This window comes from Phodopus roborovskii, unplaced genomic scaffold (genome assembly GCF_943737965.1).
Source record: "Phodopus roborovskii unplaced genomic scaffold, PHOROB, whole genome shotgun sequence".
NCBI classification, from domain to species: domain Eukaryota; kingdom Metazoa; phylum Chordata; class Mammalia; order Rodentia; family Cricetidae; genus Phodopus; species Phodopus roborovskii.
In genome coordinates this window covers 8,629,322-8,657,069 of record NW_026125444.1, presented here as the reverse complement: position 1 = coordinate 8,657,069, position 27,748 = coordinate 8,629,322, and the positions used below count along the sequence as shown (strand labels likewise).

General features: G+C 35.8%; 1 protein-coding gene across 1 annotated transcript in view; it reads right to left on the bottom strand.

Moving 5' to 3' along the window:
- The window catches only part of Kcnd2 (potassium voltage-gated channel subfamily D member 2), a 470,565-nt gene that overhangs the window by 420,924 nt on the left and 21,893 nt on the right, over positions 1–27,748 (bottom strand). The gene's annotated exons all lie outside the window — the stretch shown is intronic.

Here is a 27,748-nt window from a genome sequence, read left to right as displayed (position 1 = left end):
CATGTTGTAAAAAAAAATTGTTCACTTTGATATGTTTTAAATAATGTTGACATGTTATAAAAAGTATTATTTCTGTATGTATTAAACGCTGTAGATGACCTCAGTAAAGAATGACATTAATCTTTCAGATATAATCAAAGAAAATTAAATAATTTGTTCATAGTATGAGAATTACAATCAAGACTCACTGACACAAATGGATTTTCTGCTTAATCATTCCCTGACTTTACCTTCCGATGACATCGCTGTGTCATCTGTACCATTTACACTTCACTATCTTTAGTCAACTCAGCACCTACTCGGAACTCTTAGCTTCACTTGTTTTAATTTTGTTTTCTCTCGTACAATCTAATTCTAGAACAGACTCTAAATTTAGACGTGAGAATTTAAATCACTTGCATTTTTTAGGTCTTGACAATAGAGCAGGGAAGCCAGACCAAGTAAAATTCTTTCCAATCAAACATTCCATAGACCTCTCCTATCTCTCATCCGAGCCATCACACCTCAGAGGACAGGACATGGTGGCAGATACACGCACGTGCTCAATGAGTGCTTGCTTAATTAATACAGCATAGCATGTACACGCACAGTGACTGGGTAGCTTCAAATTTTTCATAAAGGTAGCAGTCAGATAATTTCACAACTCTCTTCAGCTAACTGATTTGAAACCATTGCTTCAAATCTTCCCAGAAAACTATGGAGATTTAGTTTAAAAGCTTTGCAGGCAATAATGAGTTCACTTAATTACATATGCAGAGTGGCTATAATCTCTAGAGGCAATTTAATTTCTGAAACCATGTATTGTAATCTCTGCCAGATCACAGTCTCACACAAAACATAGGGGTATGAGGGTTATGGATAAAAAATAATTTGTCTCACTTTGCAGTAGTCTTAACCTAACTTTTACCATTTGATAACTTGACTAATAAGTCTATCTGAACAAATTATTATACATGAATATAATTAATTAGAATGAGAAGTTCTTAGTAAATGAAATAGCTGTACTAGGCACAGCTGAATTCAGAGTATAATATATTCAGTTTTTAAAGAATGAAATATCAACTGAAAACAAAATCTTGCTGCTTTATTGGTATGACAAATACATACATGGTCAAAATATAATATATCCTAATGAAATACTAATAAAAATAATATCTGCTATATAACTAAAATATGTTTGAAGTTTTTATTCTAATTTTCTTTTTCCTCGCTTTCCTTCCTCCCTCCCTGTCCTGCTCTATCCTTCTCTCCTGGATCTCATGTTTCAAACTCTCTGTATAACTAGGATGGGAGGATAATACTAATTTCCTTTCTATACTTCCTAAGTGGTGGGCTTATTACATGTTGTTAGCGAACCCTGACAGTTTTTTAGACACTTGAAGTTCATTAAAACACACCAATATATTCCAATTTTGGCAGAATCAATTTATGTAATATGAATGTTCAATAAGGAAATACATATTTTCACTTTATACTTTAAAAAATTACCTGAAGTTAGGATGTTATAACCTGACTTTTAAACATTGACTATTAATGATACAATTACTAAAATAAAAAAAATACTGTACCATTTCTTTGCCAAATGAAAGCTTTTCCCACTATCATTTATACAATATTTAGTTAGTCCTCTCTCATACAAGATAAAGTAAGGGACCAATATGCAACATGATTTCCGAATGTGCTGATAAGAGTGAAAATATAAACTTTACATTCATGACTTTTGGCTAAAGCTTAGTAAATCTACAATGAGTAAATCCATATACTGAATATCACACATAGAAATGGCAACTCTATGTAAGTGTGATGCTAGGAGCTTCCAATGTCTACAAGAAATGAGTTCTTCCAAAAGTGAGATTTAATTTAAATATAAGTTTGAGGTAGTTATGAAAAATATTGGGAGAAATTGGAAAAACCTTGTTAAAATAATAGAGCTTACAAAGTACTGATAAGAACGCAAACCTGAAAACTGCCTCAGCATCACATAGCTGGTTAAATAATCCTAAAAGTGTATGGAAGAGTATGGAAACCAGGCACACCTGGATTTCTATTATGTGAGCCATGCGAGGCACTATAAAAGAACAGTTTTAATTGTCTGAAACTTGAGATAAATTTTAGTTTTCTCTAATAATCTATTATGAGCCGCGAATACATTAAATTTTGTATCTCTAACTTTTACTCTTTGAGTAGCAAAAACATTTTCTGACATGCTTATTCATTTATTTATGTTTGCTTTGTTTTATTGTGTTTCCTTCCACCTGATGGCTGAAATTTTGAAACATCTACAAAGTCTGTCTTGGAAATGTTACTTCATGATTCACTCACCTTTAGTTTACAATGAAAACTTTTTTTTTAGTTCCAAATCCTAAAAAATCTAAAGTATTATTAAACACACAACCATGTGTTCACACACACACACACATACACACACAGCCCATTCAGAAGCCATGGGGCATTTGAGGCTTCCTGTTAGACTTTTCTTACATTTCCCCCAGGCACGGTTTATAACCATGAAATTCACACAGCACTGACTGCAGGAGCCTTGTTTAAATGATCTAAAATTTTGAGTACTTTGGTAGTTGCCATGCAAAATAGAGACACAAGAATCGATCTAATTAAGTGTTATTTGTTGTTTGGCAAATAAATGATAACCAATAATCACTAAGAAGTAGACAGTTTTAGGTGTCATTCTACTTTTGAACAATCAAGCTTCCTGCGGAAAATTCAAGGTTGCACTGCACCTTCAACCTAACAAATATCCAGTCAAGGTTGACTCTCCTAGGAGCCCTGGGAAGCATAACACACTCACTCAGCACAACACAGAGTTTTCGAGTCAAGTGTGATGAATGTAAAGATAAACACTGTTTTCTGTGGTTCAACCTATTTCCACAGAAGGCTCCTTTTGCTGAAACCCCCACTGCATCAGTGACAATCAAGCCGTGGTGGTTTAGAAGGAAACAGAGCTCTCAACTAAATGCTGAGCAAGGCTCAATACTCTCAAGCTCACACGGATCTAAATAAATCACATTAATTGATACCTTTGCTTTTACGGAGTAATTGGAATTGGAGTAAGCTCTAATCAATTGAAAAATTGATAATTTACATCCATCGATCCTTCAATAATTGTACTTGTGTATCCTCCACAGACTGTGTGCATGTGCCTTCCATTAGGGAAAGTCTTATAAGTATTATGTAGCCATTGTTTCAGCATAGCAGAGTTCTACGACTTAACTCCAATGTAATTAAGGAGAAGATCTAATTTATCATATTCAGCTTTGGAAAAGTTACATTTAGCATTTTCATATATTGTATAATCTTCTGCTCCTATGTAGAGATTATATACTTCAGGATACAACCCTGTTATCTTGACAAGTGACTATATTTTTGTGTTGTTTTACCATATAATGTTCTACTACACAGGAAACAATTGATATATATTCAATGATTCTTTAGCCCATGTGTAGTCATTGTTTATCCTAACTAACCCTGACACATATTAGCTGTATGTATGGCCAAACAAGCCATTGTAGTCTGTTAGCCTATATCTAGAATAAGACTTGCTTTTGTTTCCTTTATGATGCTGTGCCATAATCTGAATAAGATATAGGAGATACCAAGGAATTATAAGGTAAAAATTTACACATTAACTATAGATTATTCTCACATATTTTCATATGTGTATTAGTTAGTTTTCTATTACTGTGACAAAACACCACAAATAAGACAACTTATTCCAGAAAGCATTTAACTGGGAGCTTGCTTACACTTTTACAGGGTAAGTCGAGAACACAGCAGCAGGGAGGGAGGCATGGTGCGTAAGCAGCTGAGCATCTGAAAACTAACGGAACCACAAATAGGAGAGAAAGAGAGAGGGGAGTGCGGGAGAGGAGACAAAGGGAGAGGAAGAAAGAGAGAGAGACAGAAACAGAGACAGGGAGTCTAGCTCAGATTTTTAAACCTCAAAGCTCACGCCAGTGACATACCTTCAAGGTCATACCTCCTTATCCTTCCCAAAATAGTTCAAGGAATTGGGATCGAGCATTCAAATATAAAAGCCTATAGGGACCATTCTTATTTAGACTACCACATTCAGTTATCTGTTCTACCAACAGAGAAGAACATGTGTGTGCATGTGTGTGTGGTAGTAGTAGTAGTAATAGCAGCAGCAGCAGCAGTAGTAATATTAGCAGTAGTAGAGTTAATAACAAAACACAGTGGAAAAATAAGTTTCTCCAATATAACCTGTACTGTATATAGTATACTTTGAGCACAGTGCCTCCACACACCATCACCCTCCCCAGAACTCACATTTTGTTTACAGCACAAAGGTAACTCTGGGAATCTGAACTATATTGAACAAAATATGAGTATCTCTCCTTTCTTTTGCATTTCTCCTGCGGGAGGACACAGATATCTGAAGGAAACAGAAGACCTACTGCCTTTTGCGTTGATATAGAAGAAATAAAAGTGTCTCAGAAGGCTTTAAGTAGGAGTTCAAACTCCTAGGATCAATTACCACTCATCTTCTAGAACAATGAATTAGAAACAGATGGATTAAACCACACCACAGAAAGTTACAAAGATTCTTAAGGTGTTGCATGATTCCAAAAGAGGACACTGTTCGTTACATAAAAAATTCCCTTGACATATTGAGCAGTGCTTCCTAAGGAACAAGCGCTTAGGGATGCTACTAGCAGGGACAAGCTAGTTGGAAGCCACCAACAAGGTGGATGGTGACATTTAACAGAATCACAGGTGTTTCAACATCCAGAAGTCATCCCATCTTAGTCATTTGGGTCTTGTCATTACTACTGACAACACAGGAAAGACTTTTAAAAGTTGGGTTGTCTTAAATCAAGCCTAACATTTGTGTTTTATATTTAATATTACTCCAGCATACTTTTAAAACTGGAATATGCTTCCCACGAAATCATTCAATAGTAAATGCTTTCTCTCAACTACATGCTTTAATGATCAAGTGTGCTAACTAACATCTACCTAGTTTTCATGCATACATTTCTATACATACACAACAATATTTCATTTATCATAACATCTGCAATTATGTTGATCAATAATTTATTGAGGATAATTTCCTTATTAATAAAAAACAAAACTGCATTCCACATATATAATGTTTAAAATGTATTTTTATGCTCTCTGATAACTTTTTTTTTTGAGTATTTACCTGAGACAGACCATAGAGCCTCACATGCACTAGACAAAGGTTCTACTACTGAACTACATTCCCAGCCTTCTATTTTTATTTTTATTTTTATTTTTATTTTGAGACAGCCCAATTCTTTGTCTAGGCTGACCCAGAGCTTACTCTTTATCCCAAGCAGGACTTGAACTGATAAACCTCCTGACCAAGCCTCCTAAATTGCCATGATCACAGGCCCATGCTACTACTAGGCCTGACTGATGAAAGCTAACTCTTCTGTAAAACCAGATAAAGAAAATCTTCAATGAAGTTTTCATATGATCACATAGAAAATTGAAAATATTTGATTACACACAGTTAGTTGATCTCCAGGATTGGATAATAAGGTTTCAAGCATGTGGAGATGCTTTAGTGGGTAAAGTGTTGTTATGTAAAGCACAAGGACCTCAATTTGAATCCCCAGAGCTCACTAAGCTAGGGAACAGTAACTCACAACTCTTACCCTTGTATTCCTAAAACAAGATGAGAGGCAGGGATAGGAAATACCCTGGAAGTTTGTGGGTTGGCTGGCCCAGCACAGAGAGCACTGAATAATAAAAGTTGACCCTGTCTCAAACAGAGTGAAAGGGTAGAACTGATACCCAAGACTGTCTTCTGACCTCTACACAGCACACTGTGGCACCCACAATTGTGTACACACACACACACACACACACACACACACACACACACACACACACACACACACAAAGCACACAGAGAGACATAAAGAGAGAACCATACACAAACGACAAAAACGTTTGTCTTTGGGTTTCTAGGGCTATGAAGAGACACCATGTCCATAGCAACGCTTTCAAGGAAAACATTTAATTGGATGGCTTACAGTTTCAAAGATTTAGTCTATTATCTTCATGGTGACACATGACAGCATGAAATCAGACCCAGATTTGAAGAAGTAGCTAAGAGTGGAGAAGGAGCTACATCTTGATCCAGCAGGAAACAGGAAGTGATCTGAGTCACTGGGTGTATCTTGAGCTTAGGAGACCTCAAAGCCTGTCCCACAGTGACTTACTTTCTCCAACAGGGCCATACCAACTCCACCAAAGTCACACCTCCTAACTGCCACTCCCTAAAGGCTAATGGGAGTCAATTACATTCAAACTACCACAACATTCAAATATCAACTGACTCCACTAATTAAATCAATTTATTCATATTTCTATAATAGAAAAACCCCCAAAGTTTCAGTAACAATCATGCTTGTAGACTGGGTAAGACGAGTCATTGCAGGAAGCTGAGATTTTTGCAAAATAATGGTGATAATTTCTTCAGCCCTTGAAAATGAGTGTCCTTTCTGATATCTATATAGCAAACACCAAAGTACCTACTCATTTCTCCATCATCACATACCACTCCAACATCATCATGTGGTTTTTCCTGTTATTATCAATATATATGTGGCTAAGGCATTGTATTCTTTTTATTTTCTTTTTTTAAATTTATAATAAATAAATTTTATTTTATTATCTTTATTTAGACAAGGATTAGTATTTTATTTCATTTAATTTATTATTTTACATGTCGATCCCAGTTCCCTCTCCCTCCCTCCCTCACTTTTACCCTCTCTGCCCTCTCACATGCACCCTAACCACCCTCCCCTCCCATCCCTCCACCCTAATTCCATATGTAGGGGAATGAGACTGTTTTCTTTATTCCATTGGTAATTTCCCTTCAAACTTACCCATGGGCGGCTAAGCTAGAACTGCTTCAGAACTAGTAAGGCACTGAGTACCACCTTACTGATCAGTGAATTAGAATTAACAGGTATAAGAGGCAAGATATATGGATTGTAGTTGATACAATAAATTTTTTAATATCCATACCAAATCAAATATCCTTTCCAAACACCTACACAGTCACTTTCAGAGGACTTAACTTGAACATGTATTTAAAATTCTGTACTAATTTTATCATCTGGAAAATATTAATTTAAAGTTACATGTGCTTTTTGAATATAAGGATAAAGTCGATCTGTAATGTTTACCATAGTATTGCGGTTAACTCAATAAATATTTGTCATTATTATTCATAAAAGTATGTAGTTGAGAAACTTTCGGCTCACTTTCAAATCTTGCTCAAATTAATGCTACTTATTTAGCGTCCTTTTTACACCAATTGCCTAAAAGTGGTTGAAGTCCTTAATAGCATTGGAAGGGAAAATGCAAATATATTTTGGAAATATTGTACTATTCTTTTCTCTGCTTTCTTTTACTTTGAGAAAGACCACCTTAACAGCTGTAGACAATGCTTTGCAAATTTTGTTTGACAAGCATGCTTTTCCAGAGAACTAACTCTTGAAACAGGAAATGTGAGCTGATCAATAAAAATTCCTACAGAGCACAACTTTAATGATATGATCTGTTACGTGTTGTGACACTACTGCTTATCAGAAACCTAAATAAGGAAATAAGACGGTGTGCATGTTTTGAAAATTAAAACCAATCTATGATGTCTTCACATCTAAACTATACCTCCAGCCCCTCATTTATCCTTTACTTACATATTAAATTAATGTATAAGACTATTCTCTCTCTCTCCCCTCTTGCCCTCCTTCTCTTCTCTTCCTGTATTCTCTTCCTATCTCTAGACCATTATGTGTCAAAGAACAATGGAAGTGTCCTCAATAGAGTAACAGGGAGTTACTCCTGGTTTTGAGGAATTTCCAGTGAAGTAGTCAGCAGTCCCTACAGGTGAGGAGGATCAGCTTTATTTCCTGAAATAAACAATTTTATCTCCATTCCTTATAGTGTTCAAATAGTACAGTTTTAATTTATAAAATGAAAGAGATGAAAAATAGTATTAGATAAGCAAGTCAGAAAGTGTGTGATTAATAAATAACACAACCCCCAATGCACTGCATATTCTATAAGCTAGAGTTTATCAAATACTTTGCTGGAACTGAAGAGATAATGAACGATGTCAGAAAAATACTTTATGTTATATTTACCATATTTACTAGAATGATTCTTCTATATATGTAGTTTAAGGTATGTACCAGTTGATACTTGAAATATAGTGTTGGTATTTTATAAAAACATGTTTTTTAATAACACCTCATATCTTCATTTTCTGTTTTCAAATGTTTTCGATTGGGATGTCCTTGAAGAACAAATATTTTTGCCAGGGTCTGATAAGGATACAGGCTTGGATGTACAGAGTGAGACAGGGATCATGAGGTCTAACTATTCCCCTCAGAGACCTTTAAAGCCTGTTCTCCTGAATCAAAAACTACAAAATAGGCTCAGGTTCCTATGACAGTTTGTCAGTTCTTACGTTACCTTCTCTATTGGATCCTTTACCACTGTCCACATATTCTATCCCATTCCTTAAATCTTATTATAAACAATTGCCAGCCTGGCCTTTATCCTATTTTCCTTTTTCAAGTAGGTTTACACATTTCAGAAATGCGTGTGCTTTATATTTAACAAGAAAGGGATAGAGGGAAATGTATTCAAGTTAATTTGTTAAACAAAAGAGCCTTATGCTTCATTCTGGTCACGAAGCTGAGTTTCAGAGAAGTTAAATAACTTACCATTTGCACAGTTCAAAATAAGCCAAGGGCAGAACCATTTCTAGACATCCCTGCTTGCCCCATCCCACATTTCTCTACACAACCCAAGTCTGACTCTTTGATGAGAAAACAAAATGACCACATCGAGGACATTTATCTCTAATCCATAACAACTGAAAACAATCTTGAATCAACCAAGTATAAAGAGCAGCATTAACTAAAGGTAATTGTGATGATGAGAATCGCACACAATGCCTAATGCCCCTTGAAAGTTTAATTCAGTAAGTGTATCTCTACTTGAGATTTTCTTCACTTACTGTTAAAACCTAATTGCGAAATCACGCTAAGCCCTCCAAAGACAAACCAGAGGAGTGTTCATGCTGATAGCAGTGAGAATGGTAATGTGTCATCTCTGCATGGCACTGCTTGGAACTATTTCAGTAAACAGGATAAAACTATGTTGGACCAGAAGAGGCAATGACCTCCCATCACCTTTATGGGAAGCACACTGTGATTATGAGGAGCAGAGACATAAAACTTTTATAATCATAAAAGGGTTTGCATCATTTGAAGGTGGACTGTGGTAAGGCTAAGGTTTTTCTCCCTCTCTATTCAGTAAAGCCCTTCAGCAATTCTTATTGTAGGGGGGATACTGTACAAGAACAACTTCTGTGTTTAAGAGAACCTCATTTAGCAGCCATGGTGTTAAGTTGATAATTGATTGCATAAACAACTCAAAGATATTTGTTTATTTTACATATACTCGCTGGGGGGTGGGGAGAGCCTGCATCATAAAATTCAAAAACCACAAGTTTTAGCTCTTCTGTCACATCTCAGTGGGTTTAATATCCTCCTGCCATATTATTTACGACTTCACAAAGAAAGTAGTTATTTCCTATTATCTATTCAATAAATACGCAGAGAAATGCAGGCTGCAGAGATGCAACTTGTTAATAAAATAGCCCAGAGAATCTTCATGGTTTCTGGTTCCAAAAGCTTGTGCAGCATCTATTAAAACTTGCTTTACTTCTGAAGACTAATTCCAATTTCTACACACTGATATGTTCCACTCACGTGGCTGACGCATGCTTTCTGAGGACAGGATTCAACCTGTGTGAATCACACTGAGAAATATCATATATCTGACCACACAGGCATGCCCAATCACTTTCCTCTACTTGTTCTTCAGTTTTCTACGACTAGGAAGACAGACAGTTTCACTGTAGGAATTAAATGGATTCAATCCAATTCTTGGTCTAACTATTCCCCTCAAAAACTTTTAAAAACTCTTCTCATGAATATATATATATATATATATATATATATATATATGGATATAGATAGATATAGATAGATATAGATATATAGATATATACATATACATATACACACACACAAAACGTGCTCAGGTTCCTGTCACAAGTCACTTGTTCTGTCTTAATCTGTTCTATTGAGTTATTTACCCCTACACATTAATTTTCCATCTCATTCCTTAAATCTTAGGATAATCACTCCCTGGTCTCACCATGGTAGCACAGTAGCACATTTTTTAAACAAGAGAAGAAATAAATCTTGCTTATAGTTCTTTTTCTCAGAGGAGAGGGGGTTTAGAGAAAGGGTTTCTCTGTATTGCTTTGGGGACATTCCTGGAACTAGCTCTGTAGACCAGGCTGGCCTCGAACTCACTGAGCACTGCCTGCCTCTGCCTCCTGAGTGATGGGATTAAAGGCATGTGCCACCAAAGCCTAGCTCTTGTTGTAGTTGTTCAACAAATTTTATGAAAGCACTGAGATCCACCATTTTGATTCAAGTTTACGAGATGCCAATAGCCAACTAGAGGGTGAGGTACATCAGCATCCCCACATCTGCATGTATGTTTTCCACAGTGTAAAAAAAACACCTGAAATTCCATCTTACAGTTTGCTAAAGAAAATAAAAGCATTCATTTTATGCTAACCATTCGAATCTCATTCAGAACAAAACAAAAACAAAGGAAAATACTACGAAACAACAGTCATATACAGAAGGCTTCCTTATCTCTGTGTAAGTTTCATCTCCTTTCTGTAATGATGAGGGCAGACAGGCTTAGTGGAGTAGACAAAATAAAATCTGATTTTGAAACATATTTCCTGGAAAGAAAGGAAAAGGAACAAAGCCTTTCATATCTTGTAAAGGAATCTTTACTAATCTTAAGCAGAGCACTAGTTAAACAATCCTATGAATATGTTTTACTTAGATGAGAAGTTCAGAACATCAAAAGCTTCCCAAGTTCTACCACTCCTTCTGTGGTAGAATTGCATTTTAATTTCCACACAGAATACCATATTTTCTTTATTCAGGGTCAGGCGAGAGCAGCAACACAGATTTACAATTTGTAAAACATTGATTGTCAATAGTTCCATACATATGTCACAAATTTTAATACTGAATATTATTTATACAGTAACAGTAGTCCATTGGATTTCATACATATTCAATCATGCTAATATGTCACTGGTGCAAATCCCTAAAGTAGCTATAATCCACCGCACAGGAAATACAGTACTGCATTGATATTTTAACAGTAGCTAGCATGCATTTAAGACATGGTCAAATAAGCATGCCTTATGAATATACATAACACACAGAGTTTGTTTTGACTAACAATTTCTTCATAAGTGATAATTAGTACCTCTGTAAAATTTATTTAATGAAATGGTTAGTAACATTTTAAAATTTATTTTAAAATTCAGCTAGCTATATTCTAACATCTTCATAGTATGTAAACTATTATATCCCATTATTTTCTCTTTTGCACAGAGTCTAAACTACAAATAAATAATAAACATGATTAAGTTTGCTTGATCCTTAGAATAATTTAGAAACCACTGATTTATTTTCTCTATGAACATTATCCAAGGTATCTAAAATATCAGGTCTGTGCATCTTAGTTTGGAAGCAGAAATACCTGAGAGCTTCCCCAATCCCACCTCCCATCTACAACTACACTATTATGCTATCCAGGTAAATATGGGTACTTTTACCTTGAGAGTTTTATCCTCTCAATTTGCTGCACTGACTACTAACTGGAAAAGAAAACATGTTTATAAAATGTGATTGTTTTAAATGCATTTGTACATGTACTTTCTAATGTTAATCTAATGTTAATGATACTTTTTGTTTGTTTGTTTTTGTTTTTCAAGACAGGGTTTCTCTGTGGAACAGGTCTGTCTATACTGGAACTCTGCAGACCAGGCTGGACTTACTCCCAGAGATCCACCTGCCTCTATCTCCCATGTGCTGGGATTAAAGGCGGGCGCCACCACTGCCCAGTAAAGCCATGTTCTTTCATACTTCAGAGTTTTATTATTCTAGAGTCCAAGATCCTGCCAAACGTAAAAGGTGCCAAGAGGCCAGGAAAGCCTCAGAAACTGGACTGCCACCAGTAGCTGGATCCTTAAAAGTCCCATTCAGCAAAACAAAGTTTAGTTAGCAATAACCAAATTAACTGCCAAGTGTTTGCAAACACTGTAAGTCTATATAGTTCCTCTGGGGAAACTTCTGTGGTGCTTGGTTCTATTTAGTGGTGTAATGAGATTTCAAAAGAGAAATACAGAGAAGAAGTATTCTAGAAAGTTTAAAAGATAGACAGGGTTGATACACAAGCTCTGCAAATTTACTGAGAGATATACCACTGCTGTAAAGTTGATCAATGTAGAAAATTCTAAGTTAAGAAGTCAGAACATAGCCGAGGCTCAGCCATGGCTCCTTAGAATTACAACTAAATAGAAGATACAACATGGCTTAATTTCCTCACATGCCATGCTCCCTAAGTTTTCACTTTATCTTAACAACTCATGCAGCCTTCATGTTAAATAATATATCAGATCTATAGTAAATACCTCAAGAGACAAAATACCAAGTATATGACTTTATTTCTGGCATAACTTGAACACTTTTTCAGCTGAATAGTTTAAACCTACAGCTTCACAATTTTCATGCTTAGAAAAAGAGATTCAAAATTATTTTCTTGATACTCTGCAAAGCTCTGGTTCAGAAAATTACTACCCTTTTGATGTGAAGGCTGAAATAACTAATTATAGCTAGGAAGATACAATTCCTCCTTTAATAATGAAGAAATAGCAATCTTTCACCTAGAATAGAACAGCATCTGGATCTGAAGCAGGGAAGATTAAATCAGAAAGCTTTGAAATTCTATTATATTCAGAGAAAGAATGTCTCCAAGGACGACCCTATTGACAATAGAAGGTGGTTTCTTCAAGAGCATTCCAACATCTTTGCAGTCGTGGCCCAGGAAAAATTGTGAAAGATGCACTTGCTGTTATATACCGTTTCTTCTTAGCAATCAGGTGAGTACATACATCAAATCAGTCAGCTTCTGTAGTTCAATAATAATGCAGTGACTAGTTTCAATCTCTAGTTCATCACAATTGAGAGAAAGAAGAATCAGAAAGGGATCAAGGAAAGATAGCAATGGGAGAAGGAAAGGTTAAAAAGGAGAAGAGGAAATACAAGTGAGGAAGAGGATGGAGGGAGAGGAACAGAGTAAGTAGCAAAAGGAAGAGGGAGTTGCAATATTATGTATGTCAGCGCCTTTTCACTTAACTGTCATCAGAATCGGCTGGGAAGCATAGATTGATAGGTTCCACCTCTTGGCTTACTGTAGTATGGGTTAGCATTTCTAACAAGTTCCTAGGTTAGGCAGATTTCCACTACTGCAATGAGCACTTGAGACCAATCATTTTGAATAGCAGAAGGGTTTACTTTGACTTCCCTATTGGAGGAGGGTTAGTTCAGAGTCAGACAGTCTGCTGTTTTGTGCTCTATGGTGGAGCAGTTAATACATCAAGATGGGAGCTACAGCTCCCCAGAAACAGTGCCCACATCTGCTTGATGGGCTACAGACTGTCACAGAGGATCACATGATAAGAGGCATACCTTTGCATTGCAGACAAGCTGAATTTGTCAACCTGCTTCACAATTTTTGGAAGGCAGATGTCTAAAGCCTTGTTAATATCACAGCTAAGTACCACAGCAACCCAAAAATAAAAGCTGTGGAAATCAAGTCCAAGTCCTTATCTACACATTGTATTTGGTTCTGTGGTATGTGTGGTGATATTTAACCCTTCCAACAAAGGAAACATAATGCAAAGGGTGTCACTGTACTTTGTGTTGGTCAGATCAATCCATAATTATATCCACTTATATTGTCATTCCTTTAACTCACTGACTCACAGAAGATAGACACCTACATTCAGAGTAAGTTTGGTTTCTTTTTTCCATGAGCTAAAGGTGCTCAGGAAGGCAAGGCTACAAATGTATAAAAGGCACCTTCCCTACTCACTCCAATATAAACATTTTTGTTCTAGCCAGAATATTTAGATACAGGCACCAAGGTCATCTTTTACATGTGACTTTGGAAACTAGTAAACAACTTGAGACAATGCCTCTAAGAGAAAGCATACATACATACTACATACCATCTTTTCTGAGTTTGATAGGATAAGCATTTCATGATTTTTACCTTTAACTGTAAACCTCTTTTAAAACACAAAGAAAGAAAGAAAAGAAAAGAATGGCTTTTTTTTTTTTTTTTTTTTTTTTTTTTTTTGGTAAATACAATGCTGTACTACTTTGCTCAAAGGACATTGTTTCCTAACTTCATTGTATGCAGATTCGAGGTTATGGTGTCTGTACAATGACCATTTCTGATCACACAGCACTCTTTCTAAAATACTGCAGAAATCCCCTTACTGTTTGTATTTGCAAAGCTATCTGGGTATATGGACCTCTTCTGTTAGTTTTGGGTCTGCTGTGGACAGAGCTCATTGGGTCAGAAAAAAATGATGTGCGGGTCTGGTTGAGCCTACACATCTGATATGGCTTGGGAAAAATGAAGTCCTGTGACCTCTGAGGACTGGGTTGCTGTTCAGGACAAGCATTGTTTCAAACCTGGTGTTTAGACATAGATCTGGGGCTTCAGACTAGTACAAGGATGGGATGATCAGGCAGACCCACAAGCTACACCCTGAAAATAGATGTACGGATGTGGCTGGTAGGGAGGTTGAGTGCTATGGAAGAGGCCAGTAGACTGGGAGCCAACAGGTGGGTCCAAAATGAAGCCTTAAGCCTGGGGATGAACCAGAATGTGACCGCAGGTTAGGCCAGAACAAAGGATGTGGGACCAGGGTTAGATCTGGGGCTGGTGAGGTTGAATGGAGGAAAGGATTAGAACTCACCCAGCTAGACCATGAAGAAGCAGGTTCAGTATTTCCCTTTATGAAGCAAGTTTTCCTTTTCTCTGTGCTGTGACCTATGGAAATGTTATGGGTGGTTTTTCTAGTCACAATGATTTGTAATAATCATCCCCCAGCTTTTTTAAAATAACATATAAGTAAAATTCATTTTCAAAGAACTCGATTTGTATCACGTGTAGCACAGGAACAGAGTGATGTGTGAGTTGAGTTTCCAATGTCTTGTCAAATTCATTTCTGCCTCTCATTAGCTGTATGACCTTGCAGAGATGACTGCACATTGATAGATCACATTATGCTCACATGCATAGTAAGAGTACTAGACTAGTTAAACTCGAGAAACTACACAAGTTCCCTCAATTCATAACTCACTCCGATGAGCAGACTCAAGACAAGAGATTTTAAAGACGTTCATAAACTCACTAACCAATTCCAAGTGCAGAAATAATGCATGAAAATACAGTCTACATAGGAATCCTAACAAGAGTTATACTATATTATCTGGTATGAAATTAAAAGCTGGTTTCCTTCCAATCTTGTAGACTAGAATATTTAAAACATGAATACATTTTTTTCAGCTCCATTTAGTGATACAGATACAGTACATCATTCCATAACTCCCTAAATCTGTTGTAACTATAAAGTAGTAAGGTGAGGGGTCACAGAACTAGATCACATTTGTAGGAAATCTCCATCATAATTTCAGTATGATAGATGCATCAGTAAATAGCTCTTCACATCACCTACTGTATATAAGGATATATATTAGAGATAAAACAGGAAGGTTATAGTCTATTATAAAATATTTATTTCACTGTGGCTTGGCATCCAAGTTTGTGACAAAAACAACTCAATATGTATTTATGGAATTGATATGTAAATAATACCTGTGTGAAAAAATAACCCCCTTGATACAAGTCTTCATAGTAGTTAACCAATTTCATTCCTCTGATTTCTGTTACTGTGATGCCATATGCAATATGATGGCAACACATAGCTTTCCATTTTTTGTAACTGACTAATTAACTAATTACACATTCAACTTACATTATCTTCCTTAATATTGGCTCAAACAAATGCCAACTTTAATTGCATAGCTCACAAAACTTTTCAAGTTGAAAATGTTCAAACAATTCACAAGGCAATGATCTTGTTGAAATAAAAGTTCAGAGGTCTACAAAAATTAAACCTGCTTAGAAACTGGACTGCCCTGCTACATCATCCAACAGGGTGGCACTTTTCATAATGTTTATTATAAAGAAAGTAGATGAATCCTGAAATAAACGGGTTGAAAGACACAATTCAGTTTATTCAGACTGAAAGCTTTCTACAGATGTTTACAGACTTTAAAGCCTCCTTCAGTCAGGGTTATAGGAAAACTTCCTCACTCATCGTAACACAAATTCTACTTCATTTTGCCACTGAGGATAATACATGTTGTGGTTTCTTCTTTTTTCCATTCATTGTGCAAAACATGCTAATGTCTTCATGTTCCTGCCTACAAACTAGAATGGCACACGGTTATGTAAAATAATAATGAAAATAATAAACCATTGGAATCTTGTTGTGAACATGAAATTTGGTAATTTAGTAAAAACATTTAAAAGCAATTTGGCTAATAGTTAATATTACAAATCTTTTTAGTTTTGTTTGCTACATGATACTGATTGAATTCTACGTAGAAGCCATCATTTCAGAGACTTTTCAACGGGGCTTTTGTCTCTTGTTTTTTCTCTCAATCCTAATGATAGAAACAAGGCTTCACACATGCTAGGCTGCACACCACCACTAAGCTATATAACAAATATTCTTAACTTTGTGGTTTATTTGTTGTTTTGTTCAGTTTGTTTGGAACAATAGCTCGATATATTGTACATCCTGTCTTTGAACTTACTTTGCAGGTCAGGCTAGACTGAACTTTCAAACCTCCCTCCTTAGCTTCCCATGTAACCAGGATTTCAGGCCTACACCACTGACAACAAGAATTCCTGGACAGAAACTGTGTCTGAAGAGACTGAGTGACTGGCTAGAGTTAAAGTGATGCATCAGGGTTGGAATGTTGTAAGTCCAGGAGCTTTCAGCATTCTTTGCCCACCTACATGCTGGAATAATATCTTGTAACTAATAGATAAAAGCCTTTTAGAATAATTAAACTTAGCAACTCAATAGCTTCCCCCAGCCATGAAGCTAAGAACATCTTAGCTCTACAGGACAGATTCCCTCAACTTACTCTAACTACCTCTCTGATATACTCAGTGTCATGTTTAAACTTTCCTGGATTTCTGACTGGCTTCATTTCTGTAAAACTATCAAACTCCATGAAACTGCATTCCTCTTGGAATATGAAATGTGGAGAAGCTAAACCTTTGTTCCCAGCCCGTGGTCACTCAAATTTGGTTCTAGAGTAAACTCTGTTGTTTCCTTTAAGGGCAGAGACTTGCCTTTTCTGTAGACAATACCACACACATCTATCTCTTCAGATCCTGATAATTTTCATTGAGGCCCTAGTACTTATGAACTTTTTTGCTCGATAATTTTCATTGAGGCCCTAGTACTTATGAACTTTTTTGCTCCTAAGCAACCAAAAATTATATTTTATAACTGTGTTACTTAAAATAGTATATCCATAAAACTATCAATTCATACCAACTAAAATTTATTCATATTTTTGTTTGTAAGAAAGCAATCTATCTTCATGGAACAACTTAAAAGTGTGACTGTGGGTCCTAGCAACTTAAAGGGAAACCTGACTTGTGTGTCAGAATCTATGTGAACTTATAACATATGGGAGAAAATAAATGTTAAGTTTCTTAACAATAATGAAAACTTTCACTGTAACTATAATTAATGTTTATAAAGTAACAAGAATAGCTTGCAAAGAATCCATTACCATGAAAATAACTAATTATAGCATATGTTCCCCATTAAGATTTTTCTTTATTTATTTTTATTTTATTTATTTATTTATTTATTTATTTATTTATTTATTTATTGGTCTCCTGAGAGGTACCCACAGTTACTCTATATTAAAGAAAAATAGTATTCTTCACTTAATGGTAAAATGGAAACATTTGTGAATAACCAGTCAAATGTTCTTTTTGTCCAGCTAGCAATCAGAATACAAAGCCAGAGTTCCCAGATATCCCAGATATCGGGTGCATTTCGGCCCTTTTTTTCTGGACACTTCCTTCAGTTTGTTTGTGTGTTTGTTGTTGTGGGGTTCATGTAGGTTATGAGCTTTCCGTACTATTTGCCTCATATTGTCTGAACACAACACAGTAAGTTAGAAAATTTTAAGTTTCCTAACTGACAAGAATTAGTCCATTTCAAGATGTCACCATGTAAGTGGAGGTAATCTTCTCTAAACTCTTTATTCCATTTTGGGGTACATTCTTATCATGACAGGTCCTATCTATGTCAGTGGGACTTACCTTCTTTTCATTGACTTTTTCTTAAAAATAGCCTGGCTAAAAACTAAAATGTTCAGCCTTGGCAATATTAACTTTTACAGCTAATATACCTATACAAGCAAAACTGTTGTCTATTTCTTCAAGAGGACAGGGATTACTGAAGTTCAACATTAATCCCTAAAGAAAATCTTACTGTCATTCAAAACCACAGATTTCATTTTTCTCTCAGAAACTTATAGAGGAACAAAGCTGGGGTCCATGGTCATAGTTAGTCTTAAAAACAATCGTGTATGGCAAATCCATGATATTTATTCAAAGCTTATTTCCATGTTAGTTTCCTTTGTCTATAGATAGGCCATCTAGATATCAATTACCTATTATAGCTATAATTGAAAAACGTGTTAAATTGAGCAGGATCCCAGCTAAAGAATCCCATTGCTCAGGCTGGTTCAGTCAGTAAAATGTTTGCCTTGCAATGGGATCCAAGTTTGATCCCAGAACTCTAGTAGTGGGGATGGGGAGCTAGACACTAGGAATAAAAGCAAACACAAGCAGACACATGGGTACTCTGACAGTCAGATTACTCTAATTTATGCATGTAGAACCCCAGGGAAATATGTCTCAAAAAATTAAAATTAAACAAGGAGGACTATTGTCCTTCTGAAAATTAAGGGTTGTTTTGTGACATACACAAGTATACCAAGACACAATTATGAACCTATACACACACACACTCACACTCAACACAAAAGGCTGTAACTGATGAAGAAATAATCAAATCACTTCTGAAACACTGACTTTAAAGAAACAATGCAAATCTAATTCATAGAAATTCCTCATGCAAAGGTAATGGGCAAAGAGAAAGAGAGAGAGAGAGAGAGAGAGAGAGAGAGAGAGAGAGAGAGAGAGAGACTCTGAGAGCTCCTCTACAGCTACAACAGCCTCTTTTTTGTGACTCCTAAGGTCTGTGACAGGGACTCCTAAGGTCTGTGGAATAGATTTACCTGCTCTGCTTTCAACAAACTACAAAATAATAAAAAGTAAGGCTAACTGATAGATTTTTCCATTAACCACTAAATACATCCTTAACCCATTTATGGGCACTAATAATTCACCAAGAAACTATAGTTAAAAGGGTAAGAGCTACACTTTCTAATAGTTCTTCTCAATTACCATTTATATGCATGAACAAGAAAAAAACTAATTCAATATTCAGTTGTGGTTTTACCAAAATTATCCTATGAAAGAATTACTTCTCACTTGGCTCTAAAACATATTGTATGGAAATTATTATAGCAGAAATTAACAGAATCACATAAGCCCAAATCTTTGCCACAGAAAAATTGGGGGGGGGGTGTCACAGTCCTTAACACTTATTTTTAGCTATTATCAGGAACACTAGAAATATATGTCTGCCCAAGGAAGTAGTCCCAATCATCCATCATCAAAATCACACTGAATGTTTAATTTAAAATCACGAACTCATCAATCACTAAATAGCTAGACCTAAAAGAAAAATGGGCAGATTTTAGACAGTGGATTTGGGGTATTTCAGACTTCCTGTTGTTCTCTTGTGAACAACAATAAGTATTTGATCTGTATCACATCATGTATTAATACGATTGAAATGCATAATAACTGAACCTATACTTTCATTACGATTCCAATACTCCAATGAAATGACCATTGGGGAGTATGTATCACATAGAGGTCTGGCATACATGTAGGGAAAGACCTTTACTGTGAGATTCAGGCTTAAGTTAACAGTATGTATCTTTCTAAGTACAGAACTGTATTAATCACACGATAGTATAAAACAGTTAAAATGTGCCTTATCTATCGCAGTTTAATAAGGATCAGGATAAACAGGCCGAATAGATGTTTATTCAGGGAGAAATAACTTACAACCTAGACAGATGAACAACAGCAGGTTCCACCTGATGCTCTCCTCTCCGCGTCCAGCCAGCAGGAGAGCATTCCCCAGCTTCTCCTCAGACCTAGTTCCACAGGTCACTTCTGCTCCTGGCTCCACCCCCCAATGGGCGTGGTCAGTACCACAGAAGGAAACAAAGTGAATATCCCACTACACTTATCTAACTAAAGTAACTACTAGTAAAGCATTTAAACTTAATTAACAGTAAATAATACAATTAAAACAATTCCTCAATTATACAAGTCACTTCAAATACTCATAATGGGCTAGTAGCAGTTGTACTGAATGCAAGAGCTAAATAGTAGTTTCTCAGAAAGTCTGTAGTATGGTACTAGGATAATTTAATTTTAAATTTAGCTTGAAGTTGTTTTTACAATTAGTTTTACTCAATAGAGCATATATAACATCCCAAATGGCTGTAAAGTTTTTTTATTAGAGAAGAATCTTTAGCCTCTTTAAGAAATAACTATGTACAAAGAGACCTGAATAAAATGTTTTTATTTTTTAAAAATTAAGCTTCTGGATGGGCAGTGGTGACACATGCCTTTAGCCTCAGCACTTGGGAGGCAGAGGCAGGCAGATCTCTGTGAGTTCGAGGCCAGCCTGGTCTACAAAAGCAAGTTCCAGGACGGCCTTCAAAGCCACAGAGAAACCTGTCTTGAAAGCCCCCTCCAATTTATGTTTAGAAATTATTTTAATAAAATTATGTTAAAATAGCATTGTGAAAATGCTGTCCAAGTCCATAAAAATGAAATCCTTCCATGTTAAAAAAAAATCCCAGCAGCTAAAAATAATCATAGAACAGAATAAATGAAGGGCGTAGTCTTTGGTTATTTTAACTGTTCAGCCTTGACATTTTTTATTGACGTCTAATTTCCAGGCCTGGTACAGGTTTCTAACATCAGCACCAACAGATCCAAAGCCCATTTCTACTGCAAATAATGATTCCTCAATTTTCTTAGTACTGGAAAGATTACTTCTTTCAGCAACTATTTATAGAACATCATCAAATCTATTGAATTTTTCAAATGTATGTGATGTACTATCACACAAACAATTCATTCTTAAGACTATTTAATGTGGAAGAGATTTGCATATGATCATACTACAGACACACACTGAGTCATGTTTATTAAAAGTCAAGGTGATTGTGAGCCTAAAGATAAGCAACAGGTCATTCTTATGAGACATATCTTAAATGGCAAATTCAGTTTTAAGTGATTACATTGAAGAGATATTTCCTGTCTCCTCGGTCCTAGGAATAAAACTTAATGATATCCCCAGGTAAGAAACTTGATAATGGATGACACAGCTTACAATTATAAGGACAACCTTAAACACTTCAATAGGAAAAATATGATATGTAGAATTCAACTTTCAAAGTAGGAAGATATGTCACCTTCAAATGGAATGTTCAGTTTCTCATACTCTGTACACAAATGCAACTGAAGCCGCTAAAAGAAATCTGAAAGACTATTTTTCCCACTAGTTAAATAAGCCATGTTAATCTTTCAAGGTGCGAGAAGCAAACCGAGAACTTTAGTACTATCCATTTGAAAAGTGTTCAGCTTCTTGTGGGTCATACTTCAGAACTCGGTGTCCAATAAAAATTTTCATGAACTCTTGCTGTGGAACTGCTGTCCCACTGGCCTGCAAATCCTGATTTGGGGCACTGTCAAATAACAACTTTGCATTATGGAACTGTCCCAACTCACAGTGGAAAGACAATGAAGGTATATGGATCAGACTTTCTGTGTTTGAAACCCAGACATTCTACATTTGGAGTGGGAGAGCAATACCTCTTCTACAAACAAATTAAAGAAACAACTTATATCTTATAAAGTAATTATTATGTGAAAAAAGCAACACCCCATGTGATAGCCTTCCTCCAGTTGATAGTATTAGTAATTATTAAACACATATCTCATGTTTTCATTTTCCATACAGTACTATACTTATTTTTGTTTTTAATATTTCCTCACTCTAGAATGTTATCATTTTCATTATAATTCTTCTGCATAGATAATGCCCATAGTAAAAAAAAAGTCATTGGGGACATACCAAGGATACATTGTGATTTCCAGATAGTTGAGGTGTCCTTCTTTGGGTTCCCAGAACTCTCTGGCATAGATTTATTAGTGTAGTTTTGTGTTATAATGTGACATTTATGAGTGTGTGCACATAAATGCATGTGGCTACTAACATATTCTTTCAAGTTGAAAAGATGCTTTATTAGTCTTTGTATCCACAGCATTTAGCAAGATCCGGGCCCAGAGTAAATACTCAAATATTTGCTGAGTAAACACCAGAATAGGATCTTGATATTTTCTAATAGTTCCTAAGAAGGAGTATTACAATACTCTTGCAGCCAAAGCTGAACCAAAGAGATGCTTTATTGAGTTTGCTTCCTTGGCTTCAATATGAATCCTTACTGCTACATATTGAAAATCGTTATCTCTGTGTCAAGATAATTCCCCTTTATGAATAGAATGCTGCATTTTTTTTTTACCAAAACCTACATAAAAATCAAGCAAAGAGTGTACTCAATACACACATATTACAATAAATCAAGTTAGAGGCAGGTCCTGGCCTCCAAGAGCTTCTAATAAGATAGAGTACAACAAAAATAAGAGATAGATACACTGAAACTTATGATATATATATATATATATATATATATATATATATGTATGTATACATATATATAAACACATATTCATATATGTTTCAGAAAGTTAGAGAAGATAAGTATGCAGAAATATTGCAAACCATTTACTTAATTGCTATATGAGAAAAATCTTTGTACACTGTAAATATGTACTGCTCTCATCATAAATAAAAATCTGTTTAGCCAAAGGTTGGCAGGATTTTAGGGACAGACAGAATGCTGGGAAGAAGGGTAGAGTTAGAGGAGTTTCCAGCAGTTACAGAGAGGAAACAGGAGAAGCAAGCTAAAAGACAGGCAATACCACATGGCTGAATGTAGATTAATATAAATGGGTTAATTTAAGAGGTAAGAGTAGGCTAGTAACATGCCTAAGCTATCTGATGGGAGATGTGCTTCTGTATATGTTTCTCTTTTTGGTATATGAATAAAACACCAATTGACCTGGCCAATAGCCAAACAGGAAGACAGGCGGGGCTAGGAGACAAGGAGAATGCTGGGGAGCGAGAATGAGGCCACCAAGAAGAGACACCATGTAGAGAATGGGACAATGGTACATGCCAGGAATTCTCTGGTAAGATAAGGCCAGGAAATACATAGATTCATAGTTATGGGTGAATAATAAAGAAGAGTTAACCAGTAAGAAGTCCTAGCCATCAGCCAATAGTTTATAAATTAATATGAGCCTTCATGTGTTTATTTGGGGATAATCGGTTGCAGGACCAGGCTGGAAAGAAACTCTAATTACAGCTACTGGCCAAGTATTCATAATTAATATTGTCTCTGAGTCATTAGTTTAGAAGCAGCTGTTGGAACACACCTAATGGTAGTGATGATAAAAAAAAAACCTCCACCTCCTCCTAATGACCTTATTTATTATAAATCTTACCAAATTATAATTCCTTTTTTTAAGGTTTTCAATTATTTTTTTTAATTTTTATATACATTGGCATTTGTTTGTGAGTATATTCAATCCAATGGAACTTGAGTTACAGACAGCTTTGAGCTTCCATGTAGGTGCTAAGAATTGAACCCCAGTCCTCTGGAAGAGCCAATGCTCTCAACTGCTGAGCCATCTCTCCAGCCCCTTTATGATTCTTTTATCACAAGTGACTTTTAATCGAGTTCTAACTAACATTTAGAAAATGAGTTCTGAAAGCATAGTAAGATGTTTGCTATAACTTGTATATAACTCCAAATTTTTAGTTTTCTGAAAAGGTGTACAGATGCTTGCAATTGTGTCATTTTATTTTATATACCATTAACAGCAATTAGGTCAGATAGACTAACTTTATGAATAAGAAATAATGTAATACATACAATTCATTCTAGAAGAAAAATTTTAGAGTTAAAAGATACAGCCTACTTATCAAAATTAAGACCTACCATTTTCAACTTAATGTAAATATCTACACATGCTGACATGACCAAAAATCAGATAAACTCTATTTCTAAAGTGTGAAGTTAATGCTCCTCTACACTGAATGTGTATTTTGTCAAAACAGGTATTGCTGATAGATACTTGGATGAGAATTACTAACAGAATTTTGTAATGCCTTCAACAATACTGTCCCTCTACAAGAAGAGAAAAATGTGAAAAGTTGTAAAATATAACCACATTTCCACTAAAATAATTATGTTAATCATGGGTTAGAGGTAATTTTTTCCATACTGAGTGACCAAAACTAGGAATTGTAACTTTGCAAATCATAGATCATAAGCCTACAGAGTAAATTTACATATCACCTAAGCATTAATTCATTTGCACAAGAGAAAATACTGGAATGTGCTCATTATAACCACAATAGCACACCCCAAGAGCAGGAAATTCAGTTTTGCAATTGCTTGTGTTGATGAACTATAAAATAAGTCTTTTTGGTTTTTTTTCTTTTATTTTTTAATATGTCTTTCTTATTTACATATCTATCCCAGTTCCCTCTCGCTCCCATCCTCCCATCCCATTCCCCATCCACTCCCCAGGAATGGTGAGGCCTTCCAGGAGGGATCATCAAAATCTGTCAAGTCATTTGGGGTAGGCTAAGGGAGTAAACCCCCATGGGGAATGTACTCCCAAAGTCCTTTCATGAACCAGGGATATATCCTGATTGCACTGTCACATGTTCCATAGACTTCTCAGGCCTCCTTACTGAGACCCACATTCAATGCTGGTGTCCCAGCTATCAGACTGGAGTCCATGAGCTCCCCCTTGTTCAAGTCAGCTGATTCTGTGGGTTTCTCCAGCCTGGTTTTGACCCCTTTGTTCATCACTCCTCCCTGTCTGCAACTGGATTCCAGGAGTTCTGCTCAGTGTTCAGCTGTGGGTGTCTGCTCTTACTTCCATTAGCTACTGGATGAGGGCTCTAGGATGGCATATAAGGTAGTCATCAATCTCATTATCACGGAAGAGCATTTAAGGTAGCCTCTCCACTATTGCTTAGATTGTTAACTGCAGTCATCCCTGTAGATTTCTGACATTTCCCTCGTGTCAGATTTAGCTTTAAACCTATAACGCTCCATCTATTGTGGTTTATCCTTGCTCTCCTCTAGTCTGCCCCCCAACTCAGTCTTCCTGCTTCCCCTGCGTATAGGCTTAGGGAGTATCTCTGTATGTGACATGGTCTTCTGGTGACGAGCTTCTTGAGTTCTTTGTATATTTTGGAGATCAGCCCATTGTCAGACGTGTGGTTAAGCTTTTTCTGTAATAGTACTTCTAGTTCTTTTCTGGCAATGCTACTAATTATTTTTACCTATTCAAATAATTGTCAAGGTTATACATTTCTATAAAAAATGCAGATTTTGCACTCTGGATAAAGACAAAACTAACATCAATCATTTGTCAGTTACATTTGTTTATAATCAAAATAATGATAATGCCTGTATTAGATTCCTATACCTCTACACATTATATGTATATATATCAGAGCTGAATACAGTTTAGAGTCAAGACAATTATTCATCAAATGAAAAAACTATAGTCATAGAGAAACTATTTCTGTTTCATCTCCCAATGAATTTGCTCAAATATTTAGAAATGGGAGCTGTATGTAAGCCTGAGCCTCTCCTTTTCTATCTTGGTTGTGAAAGGGAAAACCATCACACTGGGATATCCCATGTTGTTCAAACAAGACAAAAGGACTTATAATAAGCTCCTTCTTCTCTTCTCACCCTGCCTAGTTTCATTGGATGGATGCTCCAGATTCCACTGACGATGCCTTTGTAGTATCTTAGAAGAAATATCGTGGTGTACATTCCACTCTGTTTTCATGATGCAATTAGTGAAGGCACTCAAGCTATGTATTTAAGAAAACACTTAAACAGTTAATTTTATTCATGCATAGAATGAAATGTAATATTTTTAAAGGGATGTGGTATAACATATTCTTAAGTAAAATAAGTGGACAGTGTAAGAAAAGAACAGAAAAAGGGACATTGCAATATATCACCCCAAAGGAAAATAATTGGGCTATATTTACAAGATGGCTAAAAAGTCTGTGCACTTGGGCTCCATTCTAAGATATACACTGTTGATGTCATAGTACGCTGCACATCTAGTGTATACACTCTCTTATGGTCAAATTCACTTCAGAAGATCCAACTCAAAACAATGACTACATTGAGAAACCACTTTACACAGTAGGATTTGGATGAAATAGGGAGTGCCAACTCTCCTGAAGAAAAGCCCAAGCAAGGACACAATTTCCACCCTGGAAATGATGTGATAATGTTCGCATACCCACTTTGACTTCATGCGATATTATTTGAATGTGTGTCTGATAGAAAGGGTGTATGTTTCATTTCATTTTTTAATCTGATAAAAATGTGAGCCACTCTACAAAAGAATGGGTCACCTTAAAATGTTAATTACATACAATATTTAAAATGTTCATAGAAAGCCATACAAATGCAGAGAATATAGTAGAAAGGGAGTGCATGAAAGTATGAGCAAGGCAACTTATAAGGATATTTTTTTAATCTCAAGATTATGAAATTCTATATAACGAACAAAAGATTTTCAGGCATCTCATTTATATGTCAACATATGTGATATTATCACTGACTTTACATATTATGGAATAAATTATTTAGGACCTATATGAAGCCAAAGGGGAATTGTTGCAAGTGAATAAAAAAAATAGAAACAAAAGCAGAAATATTTCTCATAAAGATAGGAAGTGTAGGACTGGTGCGATGCCTCAGTAGTTGTAGAGGACCAAGGTTTATTCCCAACACCCACATTGTGGCTCACAACTATCCACAACTCCAGTCCCTTTGCAGCCACCAGACACACACAAAATACAAATACAAATATGCAGGCAAACAGTCACCCATCTAATAAAGAGAGGTGATATCAACTAGCAGTGTATTTGCCAAAATGCAGAAAGAGTACCTACTATTGTTTGACATTAATTTGGTTTCTTTTGATTTAACTACCTTTAAAGGGACAAATCTGTATCATAATAAATAAATCCTACAGAATATTTTCAAAGATAATAACACAATCATTTCTAATGTGTGTAGTGCATCATGTAAGATTACAGCAGATATGAAATATCTATACTTGGAAAATACTGGTTATCTTTGTTTCAGATGGAGAAAAAAATCATAGGAAGCAAGCGAGGCACAGAAATCAGCTCCAATGGCCATTCTGCCACATTTGCAAGACAGTCATGACAAGAAAATGAGGCCTATGAGAAGCACACTAATGTCCGAATGACTTTATAATTTCCCAACTTATTGCCAACAACTGATTGTCA